The sequence below is a fragment of the Nanorana parkeri genome, unplaced genomic scaffold (genome assembly GCF_000935625.1).
Source record: "Nanorana parkeri isolate BGI_ZX_2015 unplaced genomic scaffold, ASM93562v1 scaffold672, whole genome shotgun sequence".
NCBI classification, from domain to species: Eukaryota; Metazoa; Chordata; class Amphibia; order Anura; family Dicroglossidae; genus Nanorana; species Nanorana parkeri.
The window spans coordinates 14,886-22,211 of record NW_017306940.1 but is presented as its reverse complement, the minus strand read 5'-3'; positions in this window follow the sequence as shown (position 1 = coordinate 22,211).

Here is a 7,326-nt window from a genome sequence, read left to right as displayed (position 1 = left end):
GTGAATAGCCCGTACAGCACCCCCTCGGTTCTACTGAACCGAAGTGGTCCTGGGGCCGAAGCTAGCCGAAGGATCGGCCGAAGCTACGGCCAGATCCTTCGGCAGCTTCGTGAATAGACCCCATAGACAATGGGTTCACAGTGCTCCAAAATAGGGGTTAGTCAAGGAACAATACAAACATAATGAATGCAAAATCACATCCTATGATATGTAACATCAAGAGCAGGCAGGTGTCTCACCTGTAGTCCTGTGACAAAAAAATCACAATTTGTGTACCATCAAAGTGAACAGGTCTTACACCTCGTAGAGGAGAACCCAGGAAGAGAAGGTAAGACCAAGGGGGAAGGGAAGAAGAGGGGGCGAGGTAGAGACCCCCCAGGGAGAAAAGAAAGAGGAAGGAAGCAAGAGGGGAAAGGGGGAAGAGTGAAGGTATCCCTCATACCAATAGTGTTGGCAGGTCCCACCTCGGACCGTCATTCATTGTTTTTGACCAGCAGCAGAGTCGGCCCCGCCCCTCCTCTAGTACCTGAGCCATTTTAAAGATCAGACCCCACCAGATACCTCGGTAGCTCATTGGATCCATGTTAGGGTGGCGATACCAGAGCCAAGGTTCCCAGATGCCCAGAAACTTATTATGTTTGTCTTCTAAAATACTGGAGAGGCGTTCATTAAGCATGACATTATCTGGCCTATTGCCAAATTCCACATAAGAGATTTGTTGCTTCTTCCAGTTGCCTGCCATGGTTAGTTTGGCTGCTTGGAAAATAAAGTGTGTTAATGCACGCTGTGCTTTAGTCAATCCAGGTATAGACAAGTGGAAGAGTGCATATTGAAGGTCTGTGGGAACCCGTATGTCAAAAAAGGAACCAAGCAGTCTAAATATCTTTATCCAAAAGCGAGTGGCTAATGGGCATCGCCACCATACATGTATCATATCTCCTACTTCCCTGCAACCTCGGAAGCAATTATTCGAGGCCAAAGGGAATAGGCGTGCCAACCGTGCCGGGACCAGGTACCATCTCATTACCACTTTATATGCAACTTCAGCATTTGTGACATTTATAGAGCAGCTCGCCATATTCTTCCACATCTGCTGCCAGTCCTTCGCTACCCATTTCTGTTATAATTCGGCCTCCTGAGTGGCTAAACAGCCTGTTCAGTTGGGAATATAATATTGTCACTATACTCGGGCCCTCCGGTGAGTAAAGGCAGATAAGTTCAAAACATGTCATAGACCGGGTAGGGTCTCCCCTCTTAGTCAGTGTGGAAATCCAGTGGTGAAGTTGGATGTACCTGTAACGTTCAACCTCAGGTATCTTGTTATGTTCCCTTAGGTGGGTCCATGAAGGTATGGCAGGGGTGCGCAGGAAATCCTGTACTATACAAAACCCATTATTTGTCCACCATCGGAAAGCTTCGGGGTCGTCCATACCCGGCCTAAACAATGGTTGGGCCAACAAGGGGAGAAGTGGTAGGTATGGCGAGAGGAAGTTTGCTGAATACTTGAGAGAATCCCACACTTGTAGAGCATGCACCATAAGGGGACTCAGGTTATTGGGCCTGTCACAGGATGGTAGCCAGGGCAGTGCAGAGAGGGGTAATGGAGAGCAATTTGGGATTTCCAACATAATCCATAATGGCGGAGACCTACGTTGATGTATGGTTATCAATGGTAGGAGCTGAGAGACTCGGTAGTATAGCATTATATTGGGTAGGCCTATCCCCCCATCTTTTTTATGTTTATATAAGGTGGCCCGAGCCACTCGAGCTTTACGGGGGTGCCATAGGAACTGGAGAATACTCCGCTGCATTGACCTCAGAGCATGAGAGGGTATATTCACTGGTTCTAAAAATAGTTCTAAAATAGTATAGGAGTTTAGGCAAGAGAGTCATCTTCACAGCCGAGACCCTACCCAGTCACGAGAGATTATATGGTAACCATGACGTTAGTAGCTGTTTCCGCCCAATCGTTTTCTATTTTATTTTTTGCTACTTTTTTAACTGTTTTTCTATTCTGCTCGGTACCACAGAGGTACCAAGCAGAACAGCCAAGCCGAATGCCGCTCGGCGGCATTCAGCTATTCACTCAGTGCTTTTCGGCATCTATGAGAATTAGCCGAACAGCAGCAAGTAGCCTGCCTGGTTCGGTTTAATCGGGTTCGGCTTTATCGATCCAGATGTTGGATCGGCTGAGTTGAACTCCTCCTGCACTTCGGGTTGGCCGAACATGCTGAGCATGTTCGGCCGACCTAAAGCCAAACGAAGCCACCCGATGTACGGCTGATTTCAGCCAATATAAGGCTGGAATCAGCCGTACCAGCCTGAAGTGAATAGCCGAACACCGTTCGGCTCACTTCACTTTGGGTCGGTTAGTCACCTGGCTGCTTATGGCAGCTTAGAGAATAGACCCAGACAGTTTTTAAATGTAATTAAATTAAATGTAATTAATGTCATTTTAAAAAAATCCCGATTGGGAACAAATATAGCATTTGAAGGAGAAGTATGAGGTGAGTGCTTTTTACTCACCTCATAGTTCTAGCCGACCTGTGACAATGAGACTGTCACAGGTCGGCTCAGTAGATCAGGAGGTGAGCGAACACATACCGGCGTTCGCTCACCTCTCGAACGAGTCACAGCTCCGACGGATCCGACAGGGGAGGGGGCGGGTACAGCTGGCTCTGCCTCTAGATAGGCAGAGTCAGCTGTCACTCAGGCACCTGGGCGGATCCAGACATAATTGTCCGGATCCGTTTCAGCTGCAGCGTCTCAGTATACCGTGAGCTGTAGCTCGCAGTATACTGTGCTTAGGGTGACGGAGGACGCTAGTTTGTGTCCTCCCGTTACCCTAAGGAGAACTATGGGGAAAAGCCTTAACCCCATAGTTCTACTTTAAGGCCTGTCATAGAATTTATAATCCTTCCATACTCTAAAAAAATCTTGGAGATGACTTAATTATGTTTTAATTCTTGATGTTTTCTGCTTCCAGGAAATATATGAATTTGGCATCTTTAGTAAACCTTCAGATTTTAAAACTTTGTTGGTGAAAAACAAGTTAGTTTTCTATTGTAACTATTTCAACATTTTCACACTGTTTCAGGCATTTTCAGACTGTGTTCCATAGATGTTGTTGCTGCTATGGTGTATCCCCACTGTAGCATGGCTGAGCTAGACTGGGGAGGCTGCCTTATATATAACTGTTGACCCCGGAAACTGCACCTCCCGCCATTGTGTTAGAGGCGTCTTGGCGTCAGGGAGGTCTATCGCGCATATGAGATTTATTATTTCAGTGGTACATGCACAATAATCTTTATTGTTTATTTCAAAAATAGAGACTGGACATCCTAAAAATACTGGGGACAAATTAAATGTTTTCATCTTTATTTAGTAGTAAGTACAATGTAACATACAAAAATGATGGACAAGTAAAATAAAGCTCAGCTCAAGTCACAACAGTGATAATATTTAGGAAAAGATCACAGCCATGTAGAGCTCTTTCTGGTCTTATAGAAGTCATTATGTTTACCAATCAAGGCTGCAAGAAATGTGTTGCATTATGTTAAACAGGCTATACAAATAGAGAAGATATAAACAAAATAAAACCTTCAGAATATTGCTTTAGTAACCAGTATCAGTGTGCATGATTCACTCACCACTGTTTAAACTCTGACTGGTAGGGTCCGGTATTGCCAAGATAGATAGAATAGTCAGATGCCATTACCTATGCAGGCCCATGTAAGTGGATGATTCTGTGAAGAAGTTGTCAATTTTTCTATCAAAAGTGCAGTTACTGAACTTTTAATAATGGAAAAGCGATATTGCAGATGAGTTGGAGAAGTTCATTAAATTGCGATGCCTGACTGGGCCGCCATCAGGACCTGCTGCAATTGCGTTAGCTGCCGTTAGTGCTTAGTACACCACTGCATGCATCCTGTGCTCCAGTTATGTTTGATCCTTTGCTTTCTGGCTCTGCTTGTCTGTGGTTGCATACACTTGTAAGAGGATTATTCACTAATAAGCTGAAGTATTCAGCCGTAGTTTCGAACCGAAGGGCTGCTGTACGGGCTATCCACTATAGCCCGTACAGCAGCCGAAGGCAGCCACGTGGCTCAGCCCAGCCCAGCCGAACCCATATGCTTCGGCACGGCTGAGCCGTAGTGACACCCGAACCATGGAGAATGGTCGGCCGGAGGTCCGCCCGTTCTTCACACGAATGACAGCTGGGCGGAGCCAGCAGTGATCTCACGGCTCGCTCCCCCCGGTTGTAATAGACAAATGTAATAGACCTGGGGACGCTGATCTGTCATTAAACAATAAAAACTGGGCTCCGCCCGCTCTTGCAGGTGTCGGCCAATAGGAAACAGTTGGGCGGAGCGAGCGGTGATGTCACCGCTCGCTCCACTCAATTGTTTCTATTTTGCCGGCATCTGTCAGATTCAACATTATTTTTTTTTAAATTATCATTTTTATAATTATTATTATGCGGTCGGCGTGCATCGCTTTTTAGAAAATAATTTTTACATTTTTTGTAATTATGATTATTTCGTCGAGTCATGGTCGGTGTGGACAACGTGGGACATCGTGATTGATGCTGGATTACATCAGTGGATATAAAATTTTTTTTATATAAAATACTTTTTTTCTCAATTAAAGGAATTTTCTAAAGTCTGGCGTCTTTTTTTTAACTTCTAATTTAGCTCTTTAGTGAATGGGTAGGGGTGTCCCTACCCATGAGTAAGTACCCCTTACTCATTCACAAGGGGGGGCTGCATCTGGGTGCACCTTTATTAAAGGGGTACCCCGATGTGAATAAGCCCCCCTGCTTGCACCCCCACAGCCAACGCCCCAGGGCCAAGGGCATGTGGCCTGGTATCGCAGGGAGGCACTCGCTCGTCCCCCTTTCCTGCCCTGCCAGGCCTGTGCTCGGATTAAGGGTCCGGTATGGAATTTTAGGGGGAACTTCACGTCCTTTTTTCCCCGTTTTTGGGGGTTGGGTTCCTCCTTAAAATTCCTACCAGACCTTAAGGGCATGGTATGACTTTATGGGGGAACCCCACACACTTTTTTTTTTTATTTTAACTTGGGGTTCCTCCTAAAATTCCTACCAGACCTTAAGGGTCTGGTAAGACTTTTGGGGGGAACACCATGCTTTTTTTTTTAAATGGGGTCCCTCCTAACTTTCCTACCAGACCTAAAGGGTCTGGTATGGTTTGGGAGGGGAACCCCACGCTGTTTTCTTTTTTCTTTTCTTTAAAATGTGCTTTATTATTTTCTTAATTTTTTTTGATTTTCTGATTTTTTTACATTTATTTAAATAATTTTTAAGCATATTTGTTTCATTTATTTATGTTTTTTTCTCTTCTGCTCGCTACCTCGGAGGTAGCGAGCAGAACAGCTGAGCCGGATGCCGCTGAGCGGCATTCGGCTATTCACTCACTGCTGTTCACCCCCTATGAGAATAGGGGGTGAATGGCAACGAGTGAACTGCTGGAGCTTCGGCTCAGCCAAACCAGATGTCGGGTTGCACTTTGGATGTCTTCCAGATGTCTTCTGCACTTTGGCTCAACCACACATGCAGAGCATGTTCAGCCGAGGTTTGGCTGATTTCAACCGATGTACGGCTGATTTCAGCTGATGTACGGCTGAAATCGGCTGGAGTGAATAGCTGAACGTTGTTCGGCTTGGTTATTCACTAGGCTGCCTTCTGCAGCTAAGTGAATAACCCTCTAAATATAATTTAAAATCACAAGTAGTAATTTCTTAACGCTTGAGTCTTCTGACATGACTGTGCCTGCCAGAACCTTCCCTCTTGGTTTTGTTTTTCCTGCATATACAGAAAGTTAAAGCAATCATGGTTGGTGTAAAACATTTTCTTCTTTAATTTAGTTCAATCTGAATTTATTAAAGATTTGCAAATGTGGTACAAAAAGGCAAACAGACAATTCCACCTTGACAAAAGAAAACAAAAGAAAACACAATACACAGTACAAATAATAACAGGGATAAGATAAGGGCCTATAGGCCCGTGGGCCCAAGGGCATCGTCAGCAAGACAGGTATCAGAATATAAGTCATAACATCATAACGTTGAACCAAACTAACTTGCGCTAACGGAAATAGTAAAACTAAATTAAGATGGATTAAAATTTCATCATAACATCTACATCAGTGGTGGCCCACTTAGCACAGCGCATAGCGAAAATCCTGTATGGCGGTATACACCAAGGAACGTTCATACCGTCTCCACCCATCACATCTTAACATGAGGCCTGGAGACAGGTAAGTGAGTATAACGTGCTTCTCGGGCAGCCTTGCGCAGCAGGTGGGCAACCAACATCTTGTGCACATCGTAGGAAAAGGGGAGGGGGGTAAGGGAGAACAGTTTTTAGAGGAAGAAGAAGGGAGGGAGAAGGGCAGCCTAGGTGGGCAGAGCAAAGAAAGAGTCAGGAAAGGGGAGGGTGATCTCCCACCCCTTGCCAGGCAATCGAACGGCTTCTTCAGATGGAGTATATTAAGGCGAGAGGGCAGCTAGGAATCCATCAGAGTTCCTGAAAACAATCCAGGCGGACCACGTGTGGACATATTTGTCCCCCTCAGCCCGTTCCTCTGCCAGAAGGCTATCTAGGTCAGCAATGCGGTCCATCTCCTTCTTCTTTAATTTATATTGAATATAATTTGTGTTGCAGAGCAGTTTATATGTAATTATGCATGGATTCAGAATAATTTATTGAGCTCCTTTCCAGAAGTAGGCACTAAACTAAAGCTATGGGAATTTAAAGACCTAATTTATAACAAGTATAACAAGTATATTTAATAGATAAGATGAGAATCTATATAAAGTCTAAAAAGTCATTCTAAGTCTTTTAAAATGTAACTAGTAACATCTTAAAATACTTTACACTCTGGACAGTAACATTGCCATAGCTCCTACACTACACATTACTTTGTCATCAAATGCAAAAAAAATAGAAGATCTTGGCAAGTTCATTTATGCTCCATCCCAAACCAAATATATATATATTTTTCTCAGGATCATAACTAATCAATTTTAAATTTGACAGGTCTGGAATCTACCATTCAGATTTCCTCTATTACAATCCCTAATCGGATGTTACATATATTGTATGGGCTGTTTATTTAGGTTTGTAACATTATTATTATTATTATTACTAATAATAAGGATTGATAAAACCCCAACAGTTTGCGCAGCATTTTACGAAATAAGGAAGTCATTACAGTTACAAGTCAAGACCGAATGGTAAGGAGGGCCCTGCCCGTGAGAGCTTACAATCTAAGCTCCAAATAGCCCTAAAAGAAATTAAATTTTTTG